The sequence below is a fragment of the Anomaloglossus baeobatrachus genome, chromosome 2, assembly GCF_048569485.1.
Source record: "Anomaloglossus baeobatrachus isolate aAnoBae1 chromosome 2, aAnoBae1.hap1, whole genome shotgun sequence".
NCBI classification, from domain to species: Eukaryota; Metazoa; Chordata; class Amphibia; order Anura; family Aromobatidae; genus Anomaloglossus; species Anomaloglossus baeobatrachus.
Genome location: NC_134354.1, coordinates 356,498,206 through 356,511,777, shown reverse-complemented (window position 1 = coordinate 356,511,777; position 13,572 = coordinate 356,498,206). Strand labels below are relative to the sequence as shown.

Here is a 13,572-nt window from a genome sequence, read left to right as displayed (position 1 = left end):
GAAGGTCCTGGGTTCAATCCCCAGTAAAAACAAGCCGTTTTCGCTGTTGAAGTAATTTGCTATCAACCTGTAACTTATGAAATTCTTTGTTTTGTTGCCAACTGATAATATATTTTGGCTTCCATCACCAAGAAAACTACGATTTTGGGTTTCTTTTTTATTGACCATTTTAGCAGAAAACATAATCCCATATTATAAAAATCCTATTTGTTTCAAAATATATAGTTCCCATAAATACAAAAGCAAAAGACCAAACTATGGAGAAAAAAGTAACACATTCAATATAAACTTCAATTTAAGCAAAATCCCTTTGTAGGAATAAAACTGGCAAAATATGTAATAATAATTGTAAATGTTTCATTAACCAAAAATACTTTCCTTCAGCAATAAAAAGGCCCCGTCAGTCACAATTCTGCTCTGCTAGCCAATACACAGTAACTTTTTGTCAGGTTTCATAGTGTAGTGGTCATCACGTCTGCTTAACACGCAGAAGGTCCTGGGTTCAATCCCCAGTGAAACCAATCTGTTCTTATTGTTGAAATAATCCGCTATCCAACTACAATATATGAAGTTCTCGGCTTTGTTGCCGAACGACGGGATGTTTTGGCATCCATCACAAACAGAACTACAAATTATTTTTTTTTTTCCCCTGGCGGACAAAACTCGTCTCTAAATGCCATTACTTTGCAGGATTTCACAGGTTTTATATGGAGTCGTCATCACGTCTACTTCTCACGCAGAAGGTTCTGGGTTCAGTCCCCAGTAAAAACAAGCCGTTTTCGCTGTTTAAGTAATTTGCTATCAACCTGTATCATATGAAATTCTTTGTTTTGTTGCCAACTGATAATATATTTTGGCTTCCATCACCAAGAGAACTACGATTTTGGGTTTCTTTTTTATTGACCATTTTAGCAGAAAACATAATCCCATATTATAAAAATCCTGTTTGTTTCAAAAATATAGTTCCTTTAAATACAAAAGCAAACAACTAAACTATGTGGAAAAAAGTAACACATTCAATGTAAACTTCCTTTTAAGCAAAATCCCTTTGTAGGAATAAAACTGGTAAAATATGTAATAAAAATTGTAAATGTTTCATTAACCAAAAATACTTTCCTTCAGCAATAAAAAGGCCCCGTCAGTCACAATTCTGCTCTGCTGGCCAATACACAGTAACTTTCCATCAGGTTTCATAGAGTAGTGGTCATCACGTCTGCTTAACATGCAGAAGGTCCTGCGTTCAATCCCCAGTAAAACCAATCTGTTCTTGGTGTTGAAATAATACTCAATTAAACTACAATATATGAAGTTCTTGGCTTTGTTGCCGAATGATGGGATGTTTTGGCTTCCATCCCCAACAGAGCTACGAATTTGTTTTTTTTTTCCCTGGCGGTCAAAACTCGTCTCTAATTGCCATTACTTTGCAGGGTTTCAAAGGTTTCATAGTGTAGTGGAAATCACGTCTGCTTTACACGCAGAAGGTCCTGGGTTCAATCCCCAGTGAAACCCATGTGTTCTTGGTGTTGAAATAATCCCCTATCAACCTGCAGTATATAAAGTTCTTGGCTTTGTTGCCGAATAACGGGATGTTTTAGCTTCCATCACCAACAGAGCTACGAATTTGTTTTTTTTCCCCTGGCGGTCAAAACTCGTCTCTAATTGCCATTACTGGTTTCATACTGTAGTGGTAATCACATCTGCTTCACACGCAGAAAGGTCCTGGGTTCAATCCCCAGTGAAACCAATCTGTTTATGGTGTTGAAGTAATTTCCTATCGACTTGTAATATGTGAAATTCTTGGTTTCGTTGCCAAATGACAATACATTTTGGCTTCCATCACAAAGAGAACTACGATTTTGGGTTTCTTTTTTATTGACCATTTTAGCAGAAAACATAATCCCATATTATAAAAATCCTGTTTGTTGCCAAATATATAGTTCCTTTAAATACAAAAGCAAACAACTAAACTATATGGAAAAAAGTAACACATTCAATGTAAACTTCCTTTTAAGCAAAATCCCTTTGTAGGAATAAAACTGGTAAAATATGTAATAAAAATTGTAAATGTTTCATTAACCAAAAATACTTTCCTTCAGCAATAAAAAGGCCCCGTCAGTCACAATTCTGCTCTGCTAGCCAATACACAGTAACTTTTTATCAGGTTTCATAGAGTAGTGGTCATCACGTCTGCTTAACATGCAGAAGGTCCTGGGTTCAATCCCCAGGGAAACCAATCTGTTCTTAGTGTTGAAAAAATAATACGCTATCCAACTACAATATATGAAGTTATCGGCATTGTTGCCGAATGACGGTATGTTTTTGCTTCCATCACAAACAGAACTACAAATTATTATTTTTTTTCCCCTGGCGGTCAAAACTCGTCTCTAAATGCCATTACTTAGCTGGCTACAAAACTAGGGGGAACCCTACGTCATTTTGTTTTCATTTTTTTGGCTAAATACAAAGCTAAGCACCCCTTAGTGCCACATGAAAGGCACCAAAGGGTGCTCCACTTTTTCTCCACTTTTTCTCCACTTCTCCACTTTTTCTCCACTTTTTCTCCACTTTTTATCCATTTTTTTCTCCACTTTTTCTCCACTTTTTCTCCACTTTTTCTCCATTTTTTTCTCCACTTTTTCTCTACTTTTTCTCCACTTTTTCTCCACTTTTTCTTCACTTTTTCTCCATTTTTTCTCCACTTTTTCTCCACTTTTTCTCCGTTCTTTTTGTATGGTCGGTCTACCCATTAGCTCTGCCATGCATACTGTAGCTCTACACCTACTGCACATGTTACTTTATGATTGACATCTTTTTCGTACCAGAGCTGTCTAAGCCTACTCTGACCCCATATTTGTCATTACTATATTGTCCTTGTACTGTATTATGACATTTGTATCATGTGTTTCATTTCTTGCTGTGTTGCAATTTTTTTGCTGCATCCCAATTGTACCTCTACATTGTTCGAGTTTATGTTATTGTTCTCTCACTCTTATGTGATACTGATTATTGTCATTTTTCATGATTACATGCAGATAAGTCCAATCTGACGAAGGCTCAGGCCGAAACGTCATTTGTAACTTGTTTTGGACAAAAACATATATGGTTATGAAAATTTTTTTTTCTTAATACGGACCAATAAAGAGTGATTTTGCATTACTATCCGTTGTGACTTACTGACTTAGTCTGGGAGATTTAGAGTGCCGAGGCTACTCTCTAATTTTATCTATTATTACCTCTGAGCACCTATATACCAGTGAGCAGAGCTTCCTCTACAGTAGTTCTCCTGATTAGGCATGCCCTTACCTCATGAGCAGGGCATTGCAGCTTTGGTAGCAACCATTACGACATGGACTCTGCTGCTGTGGACCCAGGGAGAATGAGTGCAGATTCATTGCACCCACACTCCTCACATGAAGGGTCCGCACTCCTAGAAAATGGGGGATACGTTCCCTGAGTGTCTCCCCCCCATATTCTAGACGGTCCAGAGTCGTCGTGGGACCCCTTTATTTTTTTTCTTACAATAAATTGGTGAAAGAGGAAATGTTTTGGGGACTGTTTTTTCAAATAAATTTCTTTTGTCGATTTTTTTTTTTTTGTTAGTACTGACAGTTTATGATGTTGGGTATCTAATGGACGCAATAACATCACAGACTGCTGGGCTTGATCTCAGGTGACTTTACAGCTAGTATCAACCCGATTTATTACCCCGTTTGCCACTGCACCAGGGCACGGGATGAGCTGGGGTGAAGCACCAGGATTGGCGCATCTAGTGGATGCGCCACGTCTGGGGTGCCTGCGGCCTGCTATTTTTAGGCTGTGAAGGCCCAATAACTATGTACCTTCCCACCCTGAGAATACCAGACCACAGCTGTCCGCTTTACCTTGGCTGGTGATCCAATTTGGGGGGGACCCTACTTTTATTGTGTAATTATTAATATTTATAAAATAATTATAAAAAAGAGCCTGAGGGGACCTCCACATTGGATCCCCAACCACGGTAAAACTGCCAGCTGTGGTTTTCAGGCTACAGCCGTCTGCTTTACCTTAGCTGGCTATCAAAAATGGGGGGACCCAACGTCATTTTTTTTTAACTATTTTTTAAATAGAAAAAATTAATGGGCTTCCCTGTATTTTGATTGCCAACCAAGGTAACGGCAGGCAGACTGGGGTGGCAACCCATTGCTGTATGCTTTATCTGCACTGAGAATCAAAAATACCGCGGAGCGCTAGGTCATTTTTTTAAAGATTTATTTTTACAGCACTGTGATGTCCAGCAATCAAAATACAGGGAAGCCCATTTTGTTTTTAGTTATTTAAATAAATAATTAAAAAAAAATATATATGGGCTCCCGCTGCATTTTTTGTATTGCTAGGTAAGGGTAATCCAAGCAGCTACTGGCTGCTAACCCCCACTGCTTGGTGTTACCTTCACTGGCAATGGAAAATCCAGGGAAGCATTTTTTATTTTTTTTGCCAAAAAACTACAAAAAAAGGACGTGAGCTTCGCCATATTTTTGTATGCTAGCCAGGTATAGCAGGCAGGTGCTGGAAGAGTTGGATACAGCGCCAGAAGATGGCGCTTCTTTGAAAATGCCATTTTCTGAGGCAGCTGCAGACTGCAATTCGCAGCAGTGGGGCCCAGAAAGCTCAGGCCAACCTGTACTGCGGATTCCAATCCCCAGCTGCCTAGTTGTACCTGGCTGGACACAAAAATGGGGCGAAGCCTACGTCATTGGTTTTCTAATTATTTAATGAAATTCATGAAATAATAGAAAAAGGGCTTCCCTTTATTTTTGGTTCCCAGCCGGGTACAAATAGGCAACTGGGGGTTGGGGGCAGCCGTACCTGCCTGCTGTACCTGGCTAGCATACAAAAATATGGCGAAGCCCACATAATTTTTTCAGGGGGCAAAAAACTTCTGCATACAGTCCTGGATGGAGTATGCTGAGCCTTGTAGTTCTGCAGCTGCTGTGTGTCTGTATGGAGAAGAGCAGACAGCAGCTGCAGAACTACAAGGCTCAGCATACTCCATCCAGGACTGTATGCAGAATTTTTTTGCCCACCAAAAAAATGACGTGGGCTTCGCCATATTTTTGTATGCTAGCCAGGTACAGCAGGCAGCCACGGGCTGCCTCCAACCCCCAGTTGCCTATTTGTACCCGGCTGGGAACCAAAAATATAGGGAAGCCCGTTTTTTTTAATTATTTCACTTATTTCATGAAATAATTAAAAAACAAATGACGTGGGCTTCGCCCCATTTTTTGTGTCCAGCCGGGTACAACTAGGCAGCTGGGGATTGGAATCCGCAGCACAGGTTAGCCCGAGGTTTCTGGGCGCCTCTGCTGCGAATTTCAGTCCGCATCCGTCCCAGAAAATGGCGCTCTCATAGAAGCGCCATCATCTGGCGCTGTATCCAACTCTTCCAACAGCCCTGAAGCCGGGTGGCTTGTTGGGTAATCATGAGTTAATACTGGCATTGTTTTACTAGCCAGTATTAAGCCAGAGATTCTTAATGTCAGGCACGTTTGACCCGGCCATTAAGAATCTCCAATAAAGGGTTAAAAAAAAACACCACACAGAGAAAAAAATACTTTAATAGAAATAAATACACAGACACATTAGAGACTCCATCTTTATTACCCCCTGTCAGCCCTCCACGATCCTGCTCTTCTGTCTTCTTTCTTTCTAGTGTAGTAGTAGTGATGATTGTAGTGAGGATGAGGTTCACCAGCTCATCACTTGGGGCTGAGGAACCTCATCCTCACTACAATCCTCACTAGTGTAGTAGTAGTGATGATTGTAGTGAGGATGAGTTTACCCAGCTCATCACTTGGGGCTGAGGAACCTCATCCTCACTACAATCCTCACTAGTGTAGTAGTAGTGACGATTGTAGTGAGGATGAGTTTACCCAGCTCATCACTTGGGGCTGAGGAACCTCATCCTCACTACAATCATCACTAGTGTAGTAGTAGTGATGATTGTAGTGAGGATGAGTTTACCCAGCTCATCACTTGGGGCTGAGGAACCTCATCCTCACTACAATCATCACTAGTGTAGTAGTAGTGACGATTGTAGTGAGGATGAGTTTACCCAGCTCATCACTTGGAGCTGAGGAACCTCATCCTCACTACAATCATCACTAGTGTAGTAGTAGTGACGATTGTAGTGAGGATGAGTTTACCCAGCTCATCACTTGGGGCTGAGGAACCTCATCCTCACTACAATCCTCACTAGTGTACTAGTAGTAGTGACGATTGTAGTGAGGATGAGTTTACCCAGCTCATCACTTGGGGCTGAGGAACCTCATCCTCACTACAATCCTCACTACAATCGGGAAGCAGCGTGCAGCCTTCACTCCGTGAGTGATCAGTGCTGGCTGTCAGCGGTAACAGCGGTAACGCTGACAGACGCGTTACCATAGCAACGGTGCTCTCGGAGCCGCGGTTAGCGGTGACGTCACCGCTAACTGCGTTGCTATGGCAACGGTGATCTCCGTTAATGACCGGCTGTGTCAGCCGGTCCCTAACGGAACGGGGAGTCGACCGTGTGGGAGAGCATGTCGCCCGTACACGGCGATACACATATGTGCACCGTGTACCGGAGAGATGCACTCGCAGGTCCTACATGACGCGTCATAGTCATGTGACCAGTCTGTAGCCAATGAGATAATAGCCACGTGACTGGTCACATGGCTATTTTGACGTCATGATAGGTCCTGCATCTCAGCTGGCAGTGCTGGTCACGGGGAGGATTCAGCGATCATCGGATGGAATAGCGGCAGGAGACAGAGTACAGGAGGGATCGCGGGGACCGGTAAGTGTTATGGCAATGTTTATTAACTGTTTGTGTACATTTATAATGCATTTTTATGTGTTTGTGATTGCCTCCCATTATAGCCTATTGGTTCGAGTTCGGTTCGTCGAACGTTCGACAAACCGAACTCGAACGGGACCCCCGTTTGGCGAACCGACTCGAGCCGAACCGCGACCGGTTCGCTCATCTCTAGTCCTGGGTTCAATTCCCAGTGAAACCAATCTGTTCTTAGTGTTGAAATAATACGCTATCCAACTCCAATATATGAAGTTCTCGGCTTTGTTGCCGAATGACGGGATGTTTTGGCTTCCATCACAAACAGAACTACAAATTATTATTTTTTTTCCCCCTGGCGGTCAAAACTCGTCTCTAAATCCCATTACTTCGCAGGATTTCACAGGTTTCATAGTGGAGTCGTCATCACGTCTACTTCACACGCAGAAGGTCCTGGGTTCAATCCCCAGTAAAAACAAGCAGTTTTCGCTGTTGAAGTAATTTGCTATCAACCTGTAACATATGAAATTCTTTGTTTTGTTGCCAACTGATAATATATTTTGGCTTTTATTACCAAGAGAACTACGATTTTGGGTTTCTTTTTTATTGACCATTTTTGGAGAAAACATAATCCCATATTATAAAAATTCTGTTTGTTTCAAAATATATAGTTCCTTTAAATACAAAAGCAAACAACTAAAACATGTGGAAAAAAGTAACACATTCAATGTAAACTTCCTTTTAAGTAAAATTTCTTTGTAGGAATAAAACTGGTAAAATATGTAATAAAAATTGTAAAAGTTTCATTAACAAAAAATACTTTCTTCAGCAATAAAAAGGCAACGTCAGTCACAATTCTGCTCTGCTAGCCAATACACAGTAACTTTCCATCAGGTTTCATAGAGTAGTGGTCATCACGTCTGCTTAACGCGCAGAAGGTCCTGCGTTCAGTCCCCAGTAAAACCAATCTGTTCTTGGTGTTGAAATAATACTCAATTAAACTACAATATATGAAGTTCTTGGCTTTGTTGCCGAATGATGGGATGTTTTGGCTTCCATCCCGAACAGAGCTACGAATTTGGTTTTTTTTTCACTGGCGGTCAAAACTCGTCTCTAATTGCCATTACTTTGCAGGCTTTCAAAGGTTTCATAGTGTAGTGGAAATCACGTCTGCTTTACACACAGAAGGTCCTGGGTTCAATCCGCAGTGAAACCCATGTGTTCTTGGTGTTGAAATAATCCCCTATCAACCTGCAGTATATAAAGTTCTTGGCTTTGTTGCCGAATAACGGGATGTTTTAGCTTCCATCACCAACAGAGCTACGAATTTGTTTTTTTTCCCCTGGCAGTCAAAACTCGTCTCTAATTGCCATTACTTTGCAGAATTTCAAAGGTTTCATAGTGTAGTGGTCATCACGTCTGCTAAACACGCAGAAGGTCCTGGGTTCAATCCCCAGTGAAACCACTCTGTTTTTGGTGTTGAAGTAATTTCCTATCGACTTGTAATATGTGAAATTTTTGGTTTCGTTGCCAAATGACAATACATTTTGGCTTCCATCACAAAGAGAACTACGATTTTGGGTTTCTTTTTTATTGACCATTTTAGCAGAAAACATAATCCCATATTATAAAAATCCTATTTGTTTCAAAATATATAGTTCCCATAAATACAAAAGCAAAAGACCAAACTATGGAGAAAAAAGTAACACATTCAATATAAACTTCAATTTAAGCAAAATCCCTTTGTAGGAATAAAACTGGTAAAATATGTAATAATAATTGTAAATGTTTCATTAACCAAAAATACTTTCCTTCAGCAATAAAAAGGCCCCGTCAGTCACAATTCTGCTCTGCTAGCCAATACACAGTAACTTATCGTCAGGTTTCATAGTGTAGTGGTCATCACATCTGCTTAACACGCAGAAGGTCCTGGGTTCAATCCCCAGTGAAACCAATCTGTTCTTAGTGTTGAAATAATACGCTATCCAACTACAATATATGAAGTTCTCGGCTTTGTTGCCGTAAGACGGGATGTCTTGGCTTCCATCACAAACAGAACTACAAATTATTATTTTTTTCCCCTGGCGGTCAAAACTCGTCTCTAAATGCCATTACTTTGAAGGATTTCACAAGTTTCATAGTGGAGTCGTCATCACGTCTACTTCACACGCAGAAGGTCCTGGGTTCAATCCCCAGTAAAAACAAGCAGTTTTCGCTGTTGAAGTAATTTGCTATCAACCTGTAACATATGAAATTCTTTGTTTTGTTGCCAACTGATAATATATTTTGGCTTTTATCACCAAGAGAACTACGATTTTGGGTTTCTTTTTTATTTACCATTTTAGCAGAAAACATAATCCCATATTATAAAAATCCTGTTTGTTTCAAAATATATAGTTCCTTTAAATACAAAAGCAAACAACTAAACTATGTGGAAAAAAGTAACACATTCAATGTAAACTTCCTTTTAAGCAAAATCCCTTTGTAGGAATAAAACTGGTAAAATATGTAATAAAAATAGTAAATGTTTCATTAACAAAAAATACTTTCTAAAGCAATAAAAAGGCCCCGTCAGTCACAATTCTGCTCTGCTAGCCAATACACAGTAGATTTCCATAAGGTTTCATAGAGTAGTGGTCATCACGTCTGCTTAACGCGCAGAAGGTCCTGCGTTCAATCCACAGTAAAACCAATCTGTTCTTGGTGTTGAAATAATACTCAATTAAACTACAATATATGAAGTTCTTGGCTTTGTTGTCGAATGATGGGAAGTAATTTGATATCAACCTGTAACATATGAAATTCTTTCTTTTGTTGCCAACTGATAATATATTTTGGCTTCCATCACCAAGAGAACTACGATTTTGTGTTTCTTTTTTATTGACTATTTTAGCAGAAAACATAATCCCATATTATAAAAATCCTGTTTGCTTCAAAATATATAGTTCCTTTAAATACAAAATCAAACAACTAAACTATCTGGAAAAAAGTAACACATTCAATGTAAACTTCCTTTTAAGCAAAATCCCTTTGTAGGAATAAAATTGGTAAAATATGTAATAAAAATTGTAAATGTTTCATTAACCAAAAATACTTTCCTTCAGCAATAAAAAGGCCCCGTCAGTCACAATTCTGCTCTGCTAGCCAATACACAGTAACTTTCCATCAGGTTTCATAGAGTATTGGTCATCACGTCTGCTTAAAACGCAGAAGGTCCTGCGTTCAATCCCCAGTAAAACCAATCTGTTCTTGGTGTTTAAATAATACTCAATTAAACTACAATATATGAAGTTCTTGGCTTTGTTGCCGAATAACGGGATGTTTTAGCTTCCATCACCAACAGAGCTACGAATTTGTTTTTTTTCCCCTAGCGGTCAAAACTCGTCTCTAATTGCCATTATTTTGCAGGATTTCAAAGGTTTCATGGTGTAGTGGTCATCACGTCTGCTTCACACGTAGAAAGTCCTGAGTTCAATCCCCAGTGAAACCAATCTGTTTTTGGTGTTGAAGTAATTTCCTATCGACTTGTAATATGTGAAATTCTTGGTTTCGTTGCCAAATGACAATACATTTTGGCTTCCATCACAAAGAGAACTACGATTTTGGGTTTCTTTTTTATTGACCATTTTAGCAGAAAACATAATCCCATATTATAAAAATCCTATTTGTTTCAAAATATATAGTTCCCATAAATGCAAAAGCAAAAGACCAAACTATGGAGAAAAAAGTAACACATTCAATATAAACTTCAATTTAAGCAAAATCCCTTTGTAGGAATAAAACTGGTAAAATATGTAATAATAATTGTAAATGTTTCATTAACCAAAAATACTTTCCTTCAGCAAGAAAAAGGCCCCGTCAGTCACAATTCTGCTCTGCAAGCCAATACACAGTAACTTTTTGTCAGGTTTCATAATGTAGTGGTCATCACGCCTGCTTAACACGCAGAAGGTCCTGGGTTCAATCCTCAGTTAAACCAATCTGTTCTTAGTGTTGAAATCATAAGCTATTCCACTACAATATATGAAGTTCTCGGCATTGTTGCCGAATGACGGTATGTTTTGGCTTCCATCACAAACAGAACTACAAATAATTTTTTTTTTTTCCCCTAGCGGTCAAAACTCGTCTCTAATTGCCATTATTTTGCAGGATTTCAAAGGTTTCATGGTGTAGTGGTCATCACGTCTGCTTCACACGCAGAAAGTCCTGGGTTCAATCCCCAGTGAAACCAATATGTTTTTGGTGTTGAAGTAATTTCCTATCGACTTGTAATATGTGAAATTCTTGGTTTCGTTGCCGAATGACGGTATGTTTTGGCTTCCATCACAAACAGAACTACAAATTTTTTTTTTTTTCCCCTGGCTGTCAAAACTCGTCTCTAAATGCCATTACTTTGCAGGATTTCACAGATTTCATAGTGGAGTGGTCATCACGTCTACTTCACATGCAGAAGGTTCTGGGTTCAATCCCCAGTAAAAACAAGCCGTTTTCGCTGTTGAAGTAATTTGCTATCAAACTGTAATATATGAAATTCTTGGTTTTGTTGCCAACTGATAATATATTTTGGCTTCCCTCACCAAGAGAACTACGATTTTGGGTTTATTTTTTATTGACAATTTTAGTAGAAAACATAATCCCATATTATAAAAATCCTGTTTGTTTCAAAATATATAGTTCCTTTAAATACAAAAGCAAACAACTAAACTATGTGGAAAAAAGTAACACATTCAATGTAAACTTCCTTTTAAGCAAAATCCCTTTGTAGGAATAAAACTGGTAAAATATGTAATAAAAATTGTAAATGTTTCATTAACCAAAAATACTTTCCTTCAGCAATAGAAAGGCCCCGTCAGTCACAATTCTGCTCTGCTAGCCAATACACAGTAACTTTCCATCAGGCTTCACAGAGTAGTGGTCATCACGTCTGCTTAACATGCAGAAGGTCCTGCGTTCAATCCCCAGTAGAACCAATCTGTTCTTGGTGTTGAAATAATACTCAATTAAACTACAATATATGAAGTTCTTGGTTTTGTTGCCGAATGATGGGATGTTTTGGCTTCCATCCCCAACAGAGCTACGAATTTGTTTTTTTTTCCCTGGCGGTCAAAACTCGTCTCTAATTGCCATTACTTTGCAGGCTTTCAAAGGTTTCATAGTGTAGTGGAAATCACGTCTGCTTTACACGCAGAAAGTCCTGGGTTCAATCCCCAGTGAAACCGATCTGTTTTTGGTGTTGAAATAATACTCAATTAAACTATAATATATGAAGTTCTTGGCTTTGATGCTGAATGATGGGATGTTTTGGCTTCCATCCCCAACAGAGCTACGAATTTGTTTTTTTTTTCCCTGGCCGTCAAAACTCGTCTCTAATTGCCATTACTTTGCAGTCTTTCAAAGGTTTCATAGTGTAGTGGAAATCACATCTGCTTTACACGCAGAAGGTCCTGGGTTCAATCCCCAGTGAAACCCATGTGTTCTTGGTGTTGAAATAATCCACTATCAACCTGCAGTATATAAAGTTCTTGGCTTTGTTGCTGAATAACGGGATGTTTTAGCTTCCATCACCAAAAGAGCTACGAATTTGTTTTTTTTCCGCTGGTGGTCAAAACTCGACTCTAATTGCCATTACTTTGCAGGATTTCAAAGGTTTCATAGTGTAGTGGTCATCACGTCTGCTTCACACGCAGAAGGTCCTGGGTTCAATCCCCAGTGAAACCAATCTTTTTTTGGTGTTGAAGTAATTTCCTATCGACTTGTAATATGTGAAATTCTTGGTTTCGTTGCCAAATGACAATACATTTTGGCTTCCATCACAAAGAGAACTACGATTTTGGGTTTCTTTTTTATTGACTATTTTAGCAGAAAACATAATCCCATATTATAAAAATCCTACTTGTTTCAAAATATATAGTTCCCATAAATGCAAAAGCAAAAGACCAAACTATGGAGAAAAAAGTAACACATTCAATATAAACTTCAATTTAAGCAAAATCCCTTTCTAGGAATAAAACTGGTAAAATATGTAATAATAATTGTAAATGTTTCATTAACCAAAAATACTTTCCTTCAGCAATAAAAAGGCCCCGTCAGTCACAATTCTGCTCTGCTAGCCAATACACAGTAACTTTTCGTCAGGTTTCATAGTGTAGTGGTCATCACGTCTGCTTAACACGCAGAAGGTCCTGGGTTTAATCCCCAGTGAAACCAATCTGTTCTTAGTGTTGAAATAATACGCTATCCAACTACAATATATGAAGTTCTCGGATTTGTTGCCGAATGACGGTATGTTTTGGCTTCCATCACAAACAGAACTACAAATTATTTTTTTTTTCCCCTGGCGGTCAAAACTCGTCTCTAAATGCCATTACTTTGCAGGATTTCACAGATTTTATAGTGGAGTCGTCATCTCGTCTACTTCACACGCAGAAGGTCCTGGGTTCAATCCCCAGTAAAATCAAGCCGTTTTCACTGTTGAAGTAATTTGCTTTCAACCTGTAACATATAAAATTCTTTGTTTTGTTGCCAACTGATAATATATTTTGGCTTCCATCACCAAGAGAACTACGATTTTGGGTTTCTTTTTTATTGACCATTTTAGCAGAAAACATAATCCCATATTATAAAAATCCTGTTTGTTTCAAAATATATAGTTCCTTTAAATACAAAAGCAAACAACTAAACTATGTGGAAAAAAGTAACACATTCAATGTAAACTTCCTTTTAAGCAAAATCCCTTTGTAGGAATAAAACTGGTAAAATATGTA

The 13,572-nt window shown here is 38.9% G+C and overlaps 6 non-coding genes across 6 annotated transcripts; all 6 read left to right on the top strand.

Moving 5' to 3' along the window:
* Window positions 1–448: 448 nt before the first annotated feature.
* Window positions 449–521, top strand: TRNAV-AAC (transfer RNA valine (anticodon AAC)). Its single transcript has one exon. It is a non-coding gene; the product is annotated as a tRNA-Val (tRNA).
* Window positions 522–1,436: 915 nt separating this feature from the next.
* On the top strand, window positions 1,437–1,509 carry TRNAV-UAC (transfer RNA valine (anticodon UAC)). Its single transcript has one exon. It is a non-coding gene; the product is annotated as a tRNA-Val (tRNA).
* Window positions 1,510–8,689: 7,180 nt separating this feature from the next.
* Window positions 8,690–8,762, top strand: TRNAV-AAC (transfer RNA valine (anticodon AAC)). Its single transcript has one exon. It is a non-coding gene; the product is annotated as a tRNA-Val (tRNA).
* A 3,192-nt stretch (window positions 8,763–11,954) lies between these two features.
* Window positions 11,955–12,027, top strand: TRNAV-UAC (transfer RNA valine (anticodon UAC)). Its single transcript has one exon. It is a non-coding gene; the product is annotated as a tRNA-Val (tRNA).
* A 177-nt stretch (window positions 12,028–12,204) lies between these two features.
* On the top strand, window positions 12,205–12,277 carry TRNAV-UAC (transfer RNA valine (anticodon UAC)). Its single transcript has one exon. It is a non-coding gene; the product is annotated as a tRNA-Val (tRNA).
* Window positions 12,278–12,453: 176 nt separating this feature from the next.
* Window positions 12,454–12,526, top strand: TRNAV-CAC (transfer RNA valine (anticodon CAC)). Its single transcript has one exon. It is a non-coding gene; the product is annotated as a tRNA-Val (tRNA).
* The last annotated feature ends 1,046 nt before the right edge of the window (window positions 12,527–13,572 follow it).